Source organism: Rhinoraja longicauda, chromosome 1, assembly GCF_053455715.1.
Source record: "Rhinoraja longicauda isolate Sanriku21f chromosome 1, sRhiLon1.1, whole genome shotgun sequence".
NCBI lineage: Eukaryota > Metazoa > Chordata > Chondrichthyes > Rajiformes > Arhynchobatidae > Rhinoraja > Rhinoraja longicauda.
In genome coordinates, this window is record NC_135953.1 from 135,907,853 (window position 1) to 135,926,480 (window position 18,628).

The 18,628-nt window shown below is 43.7% G+C and overlaps 1 long non-coding RNA gene across 3 annotated transcripts in view; it reads right to left on the bottom strand.

Annotated features, from left to right (window-relative positions):
- LOC144600857 (uncharacterized) overlaps positions 1–18,628 on the bottom strand; it is a 77,989-nt gene that overhangs the window by 55,695 nt on the left and 3,666 nt on the right. The gene's annotated exons all lie outside the window — the stretch shown is intronic.

Genomic DNA, 18,628 nt, shown 5'->3' on the forward strand with positions numbered 1-18,628 from the left:
CTGCAGTTATTTTCTTATACGAAAAGATGCAGTAATTGCTTTCTGCGAAAATTCAGATCGGCTGTGCTTTAATGGAAGAAAAATACTTCTCTCGCCTCATATTTCCACGGAGCAAGCGTTGTAGTCTGTGACACGCGTACACTAAATATGGAAATAATAGATCTGCTGTGCTATTTGATCCACCTGGTCATGGCTCTGTTTCCCAGCAGTGCCACCACCAATACCAGCAGTTCAGTAAGGCAGCCAGGGATCTGAATTTGAGATTAGTTCTTCACTTTGAAAAAAATATATTTACAGTTTAAATGCTTACCGAGCAAAGCGAATGTATTCCCCGTGACTAGGGGGAACAGATGTCGTTAACAGAGATACAAACAAGCGGATGGTTTCATGACAACGTGTGGTGACATCTATGATATTGACACTATAATCAATGTCGCCCATTTAGGAGAAGATGGCTCCGAAGTCTGCCAACCTATTGCAGATTATTTTCCACCCAGAGGACGTTTTGTACAGTTTTGCAATACATAATTTCACCAGGGATTATTTATAATAGTTATTAAGATAGAAAAATGGCTATGTTAAAACATACATCATTTGGATGGTTTCAAGCATTTTGTGTTATCATTGACTAGCTTGATTTGGTGTCAACAGGAAACATAATGACGTTTGGAGAAAAAAAAGGTGTTATCATCACTGGCAATTGGGTTGCATTTGACCAATATGTACAAATTCATGCAGCCAGTGAATTCTCTTAATAATTTAATCTCAGGGGCCACGGAGAGCCTTCACGAGAACAGCAAAGAAAGAAAAAAAAAGTTTATTTTTCTATTTTTCTCCAGTAATATCTTCATGCATTGTAATTGGGAAAGGTGGATAGAATGAAATGTGGAAGATATTTGCAAACATTGTTAGCAATATATATATATAATATATATATAGCATTAAACAGGAAACCAGTTGAAGATTAGCCAATGGTCACAATAAGGGGGCCATATCCAGCGGCTGGGGTGGGTATTGGATAAAGTTGACAAAGAATGCAGTCGGAGAAAACACTGCAATGATCATGTCACGAATACCGGTTTAGTTTGGGTTTATTGTTATCTTAATGCTCGTCCCATTTTGAATTTCATATTCAAGATGATTGCACAATTGAAGGGGCAAATTCAATGAAACGTGCTGTAAAGGCTTTTGGACTGGGGTCCGGCAACCTTCCAGATCGGCCAAAAGACACAGATTAGTATGCAGGCATGACTACTTTCAAAAGCAGCGGCCTGGAGGAGAGTCCCGACTCCCGACCCGAATCGTCGCCTATCCATTCGCTCCACTTATTCTCCCTTACCCGCTGAGTCAATTCGGCGCTTTGTGCTTTGCTCTGAAGGTCGGCACACAATGCTACTGGAGTAAAACTCGGCGGGACAGGCAGCAACTCTGGAGAGAAGGAATGGGTGAACGTTTCGGGTCGAGACCCTTCTTCAGATTTTAGTTTGCTCTGTGTTTTGCTCTGTCGGTCTAACGAAGATAAAAATTATCTTTATAATCTTTGGAGAAAGATTGGAGAAACAAGGAACTGCAGATGCTGGATTTACAGAGGAAAAAGACACAAACTGCTGGAGTAACTGGCAGCGCCAGCCAACATCTCTGGAGAACATGAATTATTAAAGTTTCGGGTCGGGGTCCTTTTTCAGACTGTTCGAAGAATGGTCCAAGACCGAAACATCACCTATTCATTTTCTCCAGAGATGCTGCCGCCCAATTACTCCAGTACTTAGTGTATTTTGTAAGATCGTGTTTCTTCCCTTAGCTTGGGCTGTCTCCCCTATGTTTGGGGTTTCAGTATCTGACCATGTATCCATTGAGCCTTCGTACTGCTACTCGTTTACAAACTTGCTCTGGGCAATCAGTAATGCTTCCAGTCACGATTTATCCGGTTAATATCATAAAGTGTGTCAGCTAAAGTCTGAGCTGCGAATGATCTTATTTAGGGTTGGAAGCTGTCATTCGGCTGATCAAATAGGCAGAACAAAGTGGAAACTGAAAGGAGACGATCTCCCGAGTTCAAGTACACCACATTGGCATATTCTGTTTCCAAAGTTGAGTGTGAGACTTGGAAAAGCGATCTGATGATCTCAGTGCGCGTCTCTCTGTAGGACTGCGCCCGCAAGATTAAGTATTTCGCTTTGAACAGAAGGGCTTTTTTTTTTTTCAATTTCGGAAATGCGATCCCGGCCGAATGCAAGCGCTTTGCTCGCAGTGACAGTTACAATATCTGAAAACGTTGCTCAGGAAGTGACAGTGGTTGAGTGACACGCTGAGATGTCATCAAAGCTGATCCTGCCGCCTCTGCCTTGAAACACCAACATGTCGAAAGATCTGTCCTTTGAGCAACACAAAGAGCTTATATTTCGGTCACATAGGTTGCAAATTTGATTAAGTTTGGCAAAATTGTAAATGTTGCCAGCGGCAGGACTTTAATCCGGAAATTCTACGATTACAAACAGTTCACACAGAGTTGTAAGTCAATGGTCGGTGCAAATACGGCGCTGCAGCGGCTGCAGGTAACGTGAGAGCCCAGAAAATATGTAGCAAATTCACGGGGAATAGTAGGAATAAGCAACATCATAATACCGGGCATGTGAGCAAATATGGTTCTTTACGATGGACATAGAAATCGATATTGCTCACGATTGTCAAGTAAATTACATGTTTCAAGTTGTGTAAGAACCCTACTTCCCGAAACGTCACCCATTCCTTCTCTCCAGCAGATGCAGGTTTAAACCGAAGATAGACTCAAAATGCTGGAGTAACTCAGCGGGAGAGGCAGCATCTGCTGGAGAGAAGGAATGGGTGACGTTTCGGGAAGTAGGGTCTCGACCCGAAACGTCACCCATTCCTTCTCTCCAGAGAGGCTGAGTTACTCCATCATTTTGCATCTACCTTCTGAATGTTTCAAGTTTATCACTTCAGTTGTCTGCCGAGAATGAGATGCCAAAACACAGTCAGTATTCTATCGAGCACGAACAACAATGTCGCCAAACCGTTCGAACTAGGCCAAAAGGAGAACATAAAATGTGTAGGGAAGAACTGAAGATGCTGGTTTAAATGGAAGGCAGACACAAAATGCTGGAGTAACTCAGCGGGCCAGGCAGCGTCTCTGGAGAGAAAGAATGGGTGACGTTTCGGGTCGAGACCCTTCTTAGGTAGGGCACGGAGAAATATACAGATCGCAGAATATTGTTCTCAGCACTGGAGTTTAACAGTTACAGAGACAGTCCGCAAAAGTCCAAAGTCCACAATGGGGTGAAGATGAACAGAACCCTAAGATCTGTGGAATTCTCTGCCTCAGAAGGCAGTGGAGGCCAATTCTCTGAATGCATTCAAGAGAGAGCAAGATAGAGCTCTTAAGGATAGCGGAGTCAGGGGGTATGGGGAGAAGGCAGGAACGGGGTACTGATTGAGAATGATCAGCCATGATCACATTGAATGGCGGTGCTGGCTCGAAGGGCCGAATGGCCTCCTCCTGCACCTATTGTCTATTGTCTATTGTCTATTGTCTAACTTACGGAAGGATCGTTCAGAAGCCCGACAACAGTCCGATAAAAGTATTGAATTGCATTCAACCCGATAAAGATGCCAGTTTGCGGCAACATTTTCCACGTATTTTTGCGGGGTTCCCCCCCCCCCCGCTGTTAGGGGTTGGGGAGGGGGGGGGTCATCTTATTTTGTAAAGGATCAAAGATGTATTGCAAAAAAAAAATTTAAATCCTCTTTACAGATTGAAGGCTGAAATAAAACCTTTCGCCTTTAAAAATCACCCCCATTCTAGATGGGGCACCGTCAGTTCAACCGAGAAGGGAACACACAAGGAACAAGGGACTGTTCAAACCGCACGACAAGTTGGCAACTGTACAGATGCGTGAGAAGAAAACCCGAGAACGGAAAACAAGAATACTAATTATTGTTTATGGAAGTTTTTTTAAAAATTAAGAGAACCACGCCTCTCTTTACTCAGATAACTTTAAAAAACACGCTTGCTTGGACAACTAGGCACGCGGCATTTCTGGGTTTACGCCCGACCGAGAAATAATATTTTACAAAGCACACACATCATTCAATTCAATAGAAACGGGTGGGCGAGGTCGTCTCGGTGGTTTGATCGAAGCATGCGGTAGTATAGCGGTTGCCAAATATTCTCCCGCTTCAGAAATTCGATTCTAATTATATTAACTGGCCGAGCACGAATTTTTAGGCCAATTTATTATTTTAGTTTTGTACAATCAGTGGGCGCCAGCTGAATTGAAACTGTTGATGGCGGGCCTAGAAACATAGAAACATAGAAAATAGGTGCAGGAGGAGGCCATTCGGCCCTTCGAGCCTGCACCGCCATTCAATATGATCATGGCTGATCATCCAGCTCAGTAACCTGTACCTGCCTTCTCTCCATACCGCCTGAACCCTTTAGCCACAAGGGCCACATCTAACTCCCTCTTCAATATAGCCAATGAACTGGCCTCAACTACCTTCTGCGGCAGAGAATTCCACAGACTCACCACTCTCTGTGTGAAGAAATGTTTTCTCATCGCGAGTGTACTTAAGTGTACTTTCACCGTGTCAAGGTACAGGGCTGCGGGATAAATTAAGACTATTTGAAAACAACACGTTGAATTGGCAGCCATTTAAACCAATGTTCATCGACGAAGGCTGGAACTTTACAAAGTTTCGGCAAAGTTTTGCCACATTTTCAGAGAAATACACATTCAGAGTCAGGGTATTTATTCACAAAATGCTGGAGTAACTCAGCAGGTCAGGCAGCATCTCAGGAGAGAATGAATCAGGGCATACACTCATAGATAAGATGCACCTTTCAGTATTCCAAGAGCTGATTTACACATGCACTTGCGTGATTGCGGAAAATTTAGAATTTAGAAACATGCGCACATTCGAACTAAGAGGAATCCAGATCCCAGATTCCTCCCGCTTTCAGTGAGTTTGCAAATTTAAATTCTCTTTTGAATGATCGGATCCTGCCCGGGACCTCGGTGCTAAAGAGAGAGCTCAATACAATTTACAAAAGTCAAAAGAGAACACCCGAAACGGCACCTACCCATGCACTCCAGAGATGCTGCTTGACCCGCTGAGCTACTCTGACACGTTGTGTTGGGACAGGCAGCATCTCTGGAGAGAAGGAATGGGCGACGTTTCGGGTCGAGACCCTTCTTCAGACAGACTGTCTCGACCCGAAACGTTACCCGTTCCTTCTCTCTAGAGGTGCTGCCTGTCCCGCTGAGATTCTCCAGCTTTTTGTGTCTATCTTCGGTTTAAACCAACATCTGCAGTTCCCGCCTACACATTATGCAATTCCTCATATCTATTAGTTCTCGTATCTAAAGTTCTGAAGCCGAGTCCACTAATTTTCCATGGCCAACCTTTGCCAATTTGCAAAATTGATTTAGCCAATCACTAATTTTTGATCCCATCTCAAATCTAACCGTTTTAAGGAATCTCGCCGGCCTTTAATCCGGATTTAATTTGAACCGCAGATTCCAATTGTAAACTGCAGCTTTTGTGCTGATGGGTGTTGTTTCAATTTGACACCGAAGTCAACCTTGCAAAGTAAATACAACGAGCTGCAAATCGATTTAATGAAAATACTTAGCTGATACGATTAAATATCATTTGATTTGTAGTGGAGTGCTTTGTAAGCATGATATTTGTTTTGCATTTCAGTGAACTGTTCGTTCAGATTCAAGCCATAAACATTGATGTGCACGAAATAATCCAACTAATGACGGCGGCGAGAGTTCTTTCAATACAAGAAAGCATGTTTTTAAATGTTGCCATTCCTGGACTCTGAGGAATTCAAAAGAGTCCACGAAGTAATGGGAATTCTGTCCTCCCGCCATTCGATATCTAACCCGGTGTTGGTGTTGATAAACGTGTTTATTATTGATGATGGTTCTTTACAAATAAAAGCTGATATCCGACATCCATCAGTCTGAAGTAGGGTCTCGACCCGAAACGTCACCCATTCCTTCTCTCCCGAGATGCTGCCTGACCTGCTGAGTTACTCCAGCATTTTGTGAATAAATACCTCCGACATTGGTAGTGCGAGTGTCTTTGAATAACTGATGCGGCCCTTTAAGACAAATGATCCTCGGTGAATTTATTTTTGGAACTACCACTCCACCCCACTCCAACCTCCCCTCGACTCCCCGACAAAACGTGTTGACGGACGCGACCCAGAGAAAAAAAATCTACAACAATTGTTCAGAGCAGTTGTTGGATAGTTTCGGAATAGTGAACAAATTAGATCATTATAAGTTGAATCGCTACAAATAATCAATTGTTATAAGCGACATAAAATGTACACCCAGCATCTGGACTTTAAAAGCCCAGGCCGGGTTGGAACTGTCAGTACTATAAGAGTTCGATAATCAATCATTTTATTTCCTTTGCGGTCATTATGGTTTAATATGGTAATTCCCGACCATCTGATATCAGATAAGCTCCAACCCCCGTGCCATTTAACAACGCATATATGTTAGAAATATGCCTTTCATTGAGAGACTCGCTGTAATTTATCACCACTGCATTAACCGTGCTAATTGCTTGTGGAGTGATACTTGTTTCGTAATCCTATATATCTTGGATTTGGCACAGCATCTTTAATGCAAGCCAGCTGTTTTTGTTAAGCGGGGTTCTTATGGACAAACTTAAATAAATCTAATTATACGTTGGAGAAAGTAAGCCTGAAATATCAATAGGCTAGCTGAGATGTTTGATTTTTATGCAAAGTTTAAACCACCGTCCTTTCGAAAGCATTTATATCAGTCCAGGCTGTAAATTACACCATGAAATTTATTAACTGCACCGATGTCTTCTAAAATTGGAAGAAAATTTGTTCTGTGTAGGAAGGAACTACAGATGCTGGCTTAAACCGAAGACAGATGCAAAATGCTGGAGTAACTCGGCATTTCTGGAGAGAAGGAATGGGTGACGTTTCGTGTCGAGACCCTTCTTCAGATCTAATCTATTTGCCTTTGAGCATAACTTGCAGGTAAATAAATACAGTTACTAATAAATCGTAGAAGAGTTTGCAAAATGAATACTTCAAGCATCAGACCGTTCCTAAAATATCGTTAAATAAGATGACTACGTATGGATATGTTGTTGATTACCGTATGATATGACCAAGGTCAGTGTCGCAAATCCCTCTGAGATCCCACGTGGTTATTAGAAACCGTCAGTATCTGCAGATGCTGAAATCTTGAGCAAAATACAAAGTGCTGGAGAAACTCAGCGGCTCAGGCAGCATCTGTGGAGGGAATGGGCAGGCGATGTTTCGAGGTAGGTCCCTGAAGAATGACCCGTAGGTTTCTGAGAGCTGTGGAATAGTGAATAGAGATTCAACACGTTTATTTAAGTCATGGCTTCTTCTCTCTTTGCGCAGTGATGAATCATTTATATTAAAACATGTAGCCTGAATTCTTGACAGGAAAAATTCCAATAAAGCTCCAACACAGAAAAGCTGGCGTGGTCGTCTGTTCCTAAATCAATTAACACATGGGGTTTTTGGGGGGGGGGGGGGGGGGGTGCAATTTATGGGACAAGAGGTTATGAACAATGACTCGTAGAGACACGATTACACAAATATGGTGATGTAAGATTCGGCGATTTAGCTAAATATCGTGGTAACAAGCTGTGATAACCTTCTTTGAAATGAAAAGTAAACCTATGTATTCCTTAGGCTTTTAGCAATGACTACCCATGCCAGAGATAGACACATAAAGCTGGAGTTACTCAGCGGGTCAGGCAGCATCTCTGGAGAGAAGGAATAGGTGACGTTTCTGGTCGAGACCCTTCTTCAGTCCTCAGTTCTTCAGTTTGAAGAAGGGTCTCGACCCGAAACGTCACCTATTCCTTCTCTCCGGAGATGCTGCCTGTCCCGCTGAGTTATTTCAGGTGTTTGTGTCTATCTTCGGTTTAAACCAGCATCTGCAGTTCCTTCTTACACATGTTTATATATCGGTTGTGCTACTGCAAGTCTACAAGTCTGCACTCTTGAAATTTTGTGGATACAAGTCATTACTTTCAAACGTTGAGGCATATTACAGAATAGAGCCATACAGCATAGAAACAAACCCTTCAGCCCAACTTGCCCATGGCAAACAAGATGCCCCACCTACACTCGTCTTACCTGCCCTAGTTTTGTCCATATCCCCTCGAAACCTTCCCTATCCATGTGCCCAAATCCAAGTGTCTTTTAAATCTTCTCATGGTGCCGAAATGTTCTTGTAGTATCAGGATAATAACCCATCCCAAAATGTCAGCAAGACAAATGAGTTAGTTATTGACTCCAGGAAATGAAGTGCAGCGAATGCCCTATTCTGCTTCAATGGCGCCAAAGTCGAAATGATCAAGAGCTAAAAGGACTTAGGTGTAAATATCACCAACAGTTTGTCATGGACCAAAAACATTAGTGAATAGTCATTAGTGAAATGACTGCATGTACAGTGCAACCTTTACGTTGGCAAAATGGCGGGTTGAATGAACATAATCTTCACATTTGGTCCCCACCACTCCCGCCATCAAGGTTTTGATTGGACATCTCTATTTCGAATTCAATCCAAATTTCCCTCTCAGATAATTGTTTCTCAGAATTTTACTTTGTTTTTCCTCTTTTTTCTGATTTTCCTTTTGTTATTTTACAATTAGATTTAGAGATACAGCGCAGAAACAGGCCCTTCGGCCCACCGGGTCCGCGCCGCCCAGCGATCCCCGTAACTCTATCCTACACCCCACTGGGGACAATTTTGACATTTGCCCAGCCAATTAACCTACATACCTGCACGTCTTTGGAGTGTGGGAGGAAACCGAAGGTCTCGGAGAAAACCCACGCAGGTCACGGGGAGAACGTACAAACTCCGTACAGACGGCGCTCCGTACAGACAGCTGGCCAGCTGGGTCCGGCTTTATACTTGCATGAACTTGAGCTTTCGTTTCTTTTGTATACTAATTGTATTTGGCTGTATCTCGCTACTTTAAAACAACTTTACGTTTAGTTGGTAATGTGCCTATAGTGATAGTTGGCGGTAGGAAGGGGGCGTTTAGTGAATGTTTCTTCGGAACTGTAGTGATTGAGATAAAGTTAAACGTTCCAATACACGGTACTGCCGTAACTAACTCAGCGGGGCAGGCAGCACCTGTGGAGGGAATGGACAGGCAACATTTCGGGTCGGAAGCCATCTCGACCCGTCCCGAACCTGTTCGTTCCTTCCACAGATGCTGCCCGACCCGCTGCATTACCCCAGCACTGTGTTTTGAGATTCCAGCATCTGCCGCTCCTTGCGGGTCTCGCTTCGTAAAAATGTCAATGATGAACAAATATCTCATTTAATTTGATTTAAAGATAATTTCTTGGAAAATGTAGTGAAACAATTCCACCGTGTGTAAAAAACGATGAGAGCTGCCTTTCAGATAGGGCACCAAAAACAGATGGGGGTAGTAGATATTAGGTCTATGAGAGTAACATTATAAATGAACAAGGTTAAAATGAGTGGATAAAACGGTGCCCAATCGAGTTCAATGTCGGAAATGTGTGCGCTTAATCACGTGGGATCTCAGGGGGAAAAAGAATATTTTAAATGACGAGAAACTTGCTAACGTTTTAGGGGTTTGAATATAGAAATGGAAGCCAACAGACAGATACAAAGAATAATCGAAAATGAAAATAGTAGGCAAAAGAGCTGAATACTATAGTGACTTAGTCCAAAACTAAGCCACTATTATTTACTGCCTGACCCGCTGAGTTACTCCAGCATTTTGTGTCTACCCACTATCATTTACAATTGGAGGTAAGCATTCAGAGTGAGATCGGAATGCTTTGCTTCACGCAAAGGGAAATGGAAAACTGGCACTCTCTCAAGTAGATCGGTCGACTGGATCGATATAGTTAAAGTTACGGAAACTCTCACCACGAATGTTTGGCTTGGCCCAAATATTAGTTCTATTGGTGCTTAGACAGGTACATGGATTGGACAGGTTAGGAGGGATATTTAGATGTTTTTAGATTTAGAGATACAGCGCGGAAACAAGCCATTCGGCCCACCGAGTCCGCCCCGCCCAGCGATCCCCGCACATTAACACTATCCTACACACACTAGGGACAATTTTTACATTTACCCAGTCAATTAACCTACATACCTGTACGTCTTTGGACTGTGGGAGGAAACCGAAGATCTCGGAGAAAACCCACGCAGGTCACAGGGAGAACGTACAAACTCCGTACAGACGGCGCCCGTAGTCAGGATCGACCCTGAGTCTCCGGCGCTGCATTTGCTGTAAGGCAGCAACTCTACCGCTGCGCTACCGTGCCGCCCCATTGGACCAAACTGGGACTAGTGTAGCTGGGACATTGTTCGCCGGTGTGGGCAAGTTGGCCCAAAGGGCCTGTTTCCACACTGTATCATTCTATGACTCTATGACTCTATGAGTAGCTGAATGCGGCCTCGTGTTTGCACTGGGCTAAAGTTTCTTAATGTTAAACTAATACTAGTTACTGAGCATAATTCATATTTTGTCAATTGTATTTACTTTTATAGATGTTGATACTTTGAGAGTGGTTTATTCAAACAAATGTACGAAGGAAATGTCGATGGGTTTGAGGCGCAGATCAGGTAAAATCTATTCGAATATATTGTATGGATGAATCCATCGTACTGTATATGTATGATGGATCGGCGGTCCACTCATGTCCCCATGCTTAGGAATAGGTGCAGCACATCCAGGTTCTGAAGAAGGGTCTCGACCCTTCTCTCCAGCGATGCTGCCTGACCCACTGAGCTCCTGCATTTTGTGTCCGTCTTCGATGTAAACCAGCATCTGCAGTTCCTGCCTACACGCGCGCAGCGGTAGAGTTGCTGTCTTACAGCGCCGGAGACTACGGGCGCTGTCTGCACGGAGTTTGTACGTTCTCCCCGTGACCGCGTGGGTTTTCTCCGCGATCTTCGGTTTCCTCCCACACTCCGAAGACGTACAGGTTTGTAGGTTAATTGGCTTGGTGTATGTGTAAAATTGTCCCTAGTGTGTGCAGGATAGTGTTAATGTGCGGGGATCGCTGGGCGGCGCGGACTCGGTGGGCCGAAGGGCCTGTTTCCGCGCTGTATCTCTAAACTAAACTAAACTAAACTAAAACTAAACAGCCGAACTGCCGAACCTTTAGATTCTCAAACCAGGTGATTCGTTTTCGCACTAGAAAGAGACGGGGAAATGCTAATGGTAAGGATAGCGATTGGGCCATTGCAAGAAGCCATTAGTGCGCTCAGCGTGGTTTTCATTGCCAATGTTTAAAGATGGCGTGACGGTCTGTTTCCACAAATTATTCGCATCATAATCTTGAAATCGGGGAGTAAGACGGAGTCCAGATAATAGCACGGAACTGTCGAGACAGTATTCGATTGCGGTATTACCGCCGATCACCCATTAGCGGGGATTAACTAGAGCGAGGTAGATACACAGCTATTTTTGAAGTTGTCGAATTAACAGTCCAATAACAGGAGCCACTCATTCACCACACTTATTGTGTGGTGCTAATCCATTTATGTTTGTTCCCCGAATGGGCTTCAATCAGTCAATCATTAACGGCACGTCGGAAACATAGACCGAACGCAATGGAGAAATTGATGAAGGTAATACTCTTATTGAAACAAGAAACTGCAGATGCTGGATTCTTGAACAACACAAAGTGCTGGAGCGACTAAGCGGGTCAGGCAACGTCTGTGGGGGAATGGATAGGCTAGGTTTCGGCTTGAGACCCTTCTTCAGGCTGTTAGGATCCGGACCCCGTCGGCTGTCCATTTCCAACCCTCAGGTGATGCTTATCCAGTTGAGTTCTTCCAGAATGTTTGTTTTTATTTTCTTCTTCTTCTCCGTTTCAGGCCGTGTAGTGGGAGGGGGGTATAGCTTGTCCTCTTCTCTCTTGTGTGGGTTCTCAGGGGGGTTATATGCGAGCAGCGGAATGCGGCACGGAGGGACGCGGGATGAAGCGGGGATGAGCTGGCGGCCTATAAACTAACGCCCTCCTTTCACCTTTTCGCTAGGATTAGGCGAACTCCCAACAACTGTCTTCAGTAGTCAAGTGCCAAGTGCCTTTCAGTGTCATTCCGAAACGGAGCAATGAAATGTTTAAACCTAAAAACAAAGAACTAATACCTGTTAAGGACGCACAGTACTGGAGTAACTCAGCAAGCAGGTCAGGCAGCATCTCTGGAGAACATGGTTATGTGAGATTCCCGGTAGAGATCCTTCCTCTTGATTCTTGAGGAACAAGTCCTCAAGAAGGACTTGATCCTTCCATCAAGTCCTTGATGGACTTGATCCATCAAGTCTGAAGAAGGGTCTCGACCCGAAACGTCACCCGTTCCTTCTCTCCTAAGATGCTGCCTGACCTGCTGAGTTACTCCAGCATTTTGTGAATAAATACCTTCGATTTGTACCAGCACCTGCAGTTATTTTCTTACACTTCCACAGATGGAAGTGCATATTTGCAACAGAATAACAAAAGGTTGTTCGGGGTTGTTATTCGAGGTTGTCAATGCCATTCTGAATTATGCTTTAAAAAAATAAATTAAGTGGCTTTGGACCAGGAATTTGTTGACGTTATAGATGTTTGTACCAAGGCGGCTTCCTCGCACATCACCCTGTAACCTCTCCCCGTAACAGAGTGAGGAGCGGAATATCTGTTTCGGGTGTCAGCTCGCAGATAGGGCCAAATGTGTTGAGTGAGTTCAGCCGGTGCCGGAAATGTTAGCTTGGGAGAGGGCCACAGACATTAGTCCGCTCATTCTGCCAATGTATTTGAAGGATTTTGCAGCGAGAGAATTGCCATTTTCCCCTTGCAATAATAACTCGCCTGCAACAGGTAGCTTCGCGTTTTCCACGCGTTGCCCGCCTTGTGCCCGGAATGATGTCTTCATCTTCAAACGTTTACACCCCCAGGCGTCTCAGGGCCGTGCGAACGCTTCGAAGCAGAGAGTGAATTAACACCACGCGTGCTTGCCTTCGTTGAAAGATCGTTCCCAAGATGTGAGAATATGAAAGGCGAGATATTTTTTCAGAGCCTTTGTAACTGGGGGTTGCTGCGGTGTTGCAAGGACCGCTCAGAGAAGGACCCCTTTTTGGAGCTGTCAGGTGTAAGGCTCGTTCTCTTGTATTTTGGGGTAATTGCTTCTGGAATGGATTCAATGTGGGCTCATAAGTTACCCATTCATTTTGCTGATTAGCCATTCTAGTCAAGATGTTCCCGGTGGCGAGCTTCAGCACATTGCAAGAAAATAACTAGAAAAGGTTTGGTCAAGGATCAATCCTTGCTTGAGACCAGTCTGCATTGATATTACATTCCTCGTGGACCTATTCATTAAGATGACCACCTACATCCCTTCAGATAGCAGAGATAAGACAGAGATTGTCGACACAAAATGCTGGAATAACTCAGCGGGACAGGCAGCATCTCTGGAGAGAAGGAAAGGGAGACGTTTCGGGTCAAGACCCTTCTTCAGACTGATCTGAAGAAGGGTCTCGACCCGAAACCTCACCCATTCCTTCTCTCCAGAGATGCTGCCTGTCCCACTGAGTTACTCCAGCATTTTGTGTCTACCTTCGATTTAAAACAGCATCTGCAGCTCTTTCCTACACATAAGATAGAGATGGTATTGTGTTTTTGTTTTTGTTTTCAGCATTGTTTGGGACTCATGGCTCAGAGTCCACCCTCATTGATACAGGGGCTTTGTGACCAAACAGGCCCTGTACAGTGGTTGACGTTGAATTTATTTGGTGTTTCTGTGCTATGAAGACTACGACCATAATGGATAGAAGGAATCCACTCGGATGTTAGGTGGGCAGCTCTGTGGTCACTTGGAGGAGGTGATGGAGGAGGACCAAGATGATGACACTCTGATTAAAAAAAACACAGGCGGACCTCACTATGGTTACCTCGCTTGAAAACGATCGAATTTCGGAGACCTCCAGGATAATTTTCAATGCTGGCGCCCCACAATAGTGTAGTCGGGTGCCAATACTACAGTCCCTATACATGCACGACTGGACGGCCAAATTCTGCTCTAAGACCATTTCAAGTTTGCAAATAATACCGCCATCGCGAGCCAGATCACAAACAATGATGAGGCGGTAGAGGAATGAGATGCAGAGTAGAGTAAAAGGGTGTCAAAACAACGGGCGCCTCTCCCATTGTCAGAAAGACGAAGGAGCAGGTTATGGTCTCAAGGTAACGAGGTGGCATTAAAAATGTCCCGGTCGCCATCGTTAATATTGAAGTGGAGATGGCCGAGAGAGCTTTGAGTTCTTCGGTGTAAATATCGCAAACAATCTGTCATAGACCAACCATATTGATGCTATGGCCAAGAAAGCACACAAATGCCTGTACCTCCTCTGAAGACTGAGGAAGTTTGGCATGCCGCCATTGCATACCAACTTCTACAGTTGCATGGTAGAGAGCATCATATTGGGAGCAGCTTTGCCCAAGAGCGCAATATAATTGATGTCAGGGGGGCGGGACAAGACATCAGTCTGAAGAAGGGTCTCGACCCGAAACGTCACCCATTCCTTCTCTCCTGAGATGCTGCCTGACCTGCTGAGTTACTCCAGCATTTTGTTATATATATATATTTTTTTATATATATATAAATATATATATACATCTACAGATATATACAGAATATATATATACTACAGATATATATAGAATATATATATACTACGGATATATATAGAATACATATATATACTACAGATATATATAAAATATATATATACTACATATATATACTACAGAGAGTTATTTTTCTACACTGCCTGCTCTGGGAGCAGCTTTGCCCAAGAGCGCAATATATATATACTACAGAGAGTTGCAAACGCAGTGCAGTCTATTACACAGGCCAGCTTTCCCTCCCCTATCAACTCAATCTACACTTCGCCCTGCTTCGGGAAGCAGCCAACGTAACCAAGGACCATTTACACCTCGGTCATTCCTTCCCTCTCCTTTCACCGCTTGAGCAGATAATACAAAAGCTTACAGACATGTACTACCAGGTTGAGGAACAGCTCATTCCTCACTGTCATTAGACTACTGAAAGGACCGCTCATAACGGAAGTTCTTCAATGTCTGAAGAAGGGTCTCGACCCGAAACGTCACCCATTCCCTTCTCTCCAGAGACGCTGCCTGTCCTGCTGAGTTACTCCAGCATTTTGTGTCTACCTTCTCATAACTGAAGTCCTGATCTCCTAACACACCTACAGCTCTTGGACAAAATCAAATCGACACTTTATTTTTGTTTTGTAGCAATAAGGATGTAACGTTGTAACAATGCGTTTTGCACTCTGGTATTTTTCTCTTTGCGCTACCTATTTATTGCACTTATGTATGGCTTTATTTCGTATCACGCAAGCAAAACGTTTCACTGCATTTTCGTTCAGGTGAGAAAATAAACTAATGCCAATAGCAATGCTATGTCAGCCTCATCCCAGTTAATGGGGGTGTAAGGAAGGAAGGAAGGGGGGATGATATGAATCTGTTACTGTAGTTCTTCTATGACAAGTTGTAAAACTCCAGCAGGGATATCGTCGTCTCCGGGTTCATAACCATAACAGTAATAGACAATAGACAATAAACAATAGGTGCAGAAGTAGGCCATTCGGCCCTTCGAGCCAGCACCACCATTCAATGTGATCATGGCTGATCATTCTCAATCGGTACCCCGTTCCTGCCTTCTCCCCATACCCCCTGACTCCGCTATCCTTAAGAGCTCTATATAGCTCTCTCTTGAATGCATTCAGAGAATTGGCCTCCACTGCCTTCTGATGTCGTGATATTCTGATATTGTGATGTCTACATGCTGTCGATAATCGCAACATGACTGGCATTATCACTGATCTATTATCATTACATCTCAGCATTTGTGCAACAATATTTCATGTTGCCCGGGAATATTTGCACTTCAAAACGGCTCTCTGAGTTCTTATTTTCAGGTTAGATTGTGATTAAACATAGAAACATAGAAACATAGAAAATAGGTGCAGGAAGAGGCCATTTGGCCTTTCGAGGCAGCACCGCCATTCATTGTGATCATGGCTAATCATCCACAATCAGTAACCTGTGCCTGCCTTCTCCCCATATCCCTTGATTCCGCTAGCCCCTAGAGCTCTATCTAACTCTCTTTTAAATTCATCCAGTGAATTGGCCTCCACTGCCTTCTGTGGCGGAAAATTCCACAAATTCACAACTCTCTGGATGAAAAAGTTTCTTCTCGCCTCAGTTTTAAATGGCCTCCCCTTTATTCTTAGACTGTGGCCCCCTGGTTCTGGACTCCCCCAACATTGGGAACATTTTTCCTGCATCTAGCCTGTCCAGTCCTTTTATAATTTTATACGTCTCCATAAGATCCCCTCTCATCCTTCTAAACTCCAGTGAATACAAGCCCAGTCTTTCCAATCTTTACTCATATGACAGTCCCTCCATCCCAGGGATTAACCTGGTGAACCTACGCTGTACTGCCTCAATCGCAAGGACGTCCTTCCTCAAATTAGGAGACCAAAACTGCACACAATACTCCAGATGTGCTCTCACCGGGGCCCTATACAACTGCAGAAGGACCTCCTATACTCAAATCCTCTCGTTATGAAGGCCACCATGCCATTAGCTTTCTTCACTGCCCGCTGTACCTGCACGCTTACTTTCAGTAACCGGTGTACAAGGACACCAAGGTCTCGTTGCACTTCCCCTTTACCTAATATGGCCCTGTTAAGAATTTTAAAAAATCCCAAATGCACTGTGTGAAATGTGAAGCGCATGCAAACGTTAGAGAAAAGAACCAGCAGTCTCTACTCAACATTTGGACTTCAAAACGGCACTTTGAGTTCTTATTTTCCAAAGTCTCTCATAAGAAACAATGAGCGTGTAATGGGAGGCGCTGGCTCTGAACGCACTTCCTGAACAAGCTTCAATCCTGTTTTTCAAAAAAGAACTGGACAGCGTTATCCAAAAGGGAAAGTTATTCCACTTGCTAAGTGGCAAAAATGAACTCCCTAAATTATCATTTTAAAAAGGTGATAGCGACTTGATGAGGCCAATGGCTTCCTTCGGCGATGCTACAATTCCATAATTATCACTATGTTGTTCACAAGAGCCCAGGTGCGTGAAACAGAATTCTCCATTTGCCAATAGACATGCTCTGACTGGACCGAAAAAAATGGAATGCCACCCGTCGGTGGATGGCTGGTTATTTACAGTGACAGGTAGAACTGGAATAAACGCAGAATGAACAAAACACTCTACGTGATTACTTCAGGGAACTGATGCGGAGGAATTGACAGAAACACTTCATCTCTGAAGATAACATATACACGATAACAATTCAAGTGCGAACAACACAACTGGAAAGTCTTCACATAATTTGTTTTTAAATGGTGTGTGTGTATGACGTGGGCGTAAAGAAATAATCACGATGTCCTACATGGTTCCCTCTCACCAGATGAACAAAAGTTTTATTTTGCGTTACAACGAAATATAAAATTACCTCACAAAAATGTTAGATTTCTCTGCGTGATCGTGGCGTGGCAGGGCGGACAGCTCCAGCAACCTAACTAGATCTATACTCGAGTCTTAGATGACGCCTGGAACGTCAATTAATTAATATTACTCCAGAACAAGTAAATGAACCTAACACGAAGTTAGAAACAAGGAACTGCAGATGCTGGTTTACAACAACAACAAAAAGAAAACGCTGGAGTAACTCAGCGGGTCGGGCAGAATCTCTGGAGAACATGGATAGGCGACCTTTCGGTCCGAATAATGTGATTCTGAAGAAAGGTCTCGACCCGAAACTTCACATATCCATATTCTCCAGAGATGCTACCTGACCCGTTGAGTTACTCCAGCACTTGGTATCGTTTATTTAAAAAAAAAAGTTATTTAAAATAAACCGGTGAGGAATACAAGTTAAATTATGGCAGAATCATTAGACGGCTTTTAACGCCATTAACGTCTGAAACTCGCTCCTATAGGCAAAATGATTGAAATTCACGACACGTTAAAACAAATGAATAGACAGGCGAGATTGGTTATTGGTTAGGAGGTCGAAGATCAAATGAATAATTGATACATGTTTTTTCCCCGTAGTTGGTGGGAATTGACATAAGAGGCAGATGCTGACATATTTAAGAGATATAGATGTTTGAATCTAAACCTAAATGGACACGAAGCGAGAGTGATGGAATCATGGATAGATACGGCACGGAAACAGGCCTTGGGGGGGACCGAGTCCAAGCCAGCCATCAGCCTATCATTTTGGGCGTTCTAAGAATTATCTGCCATCACTCCTCGAAAACTTGTCATGCAGGACGGAAACAGTTCCTTCAGCACTACTCGCCCTTGTCGACCAAGAGGCGTTACTAAATTTGTTACCAGATAGACTTTGACCCCAATCTCGAGTGAAACAAATAATAATTCATTAGATTTTCTAATTGAAGAATAATTAACCCCGATATTTATTATTGTATTATTTGAGGCACGACGGCGTAAGATAAGCGCGAAGGTCCCAAATGGCGATTAAAACGAAGT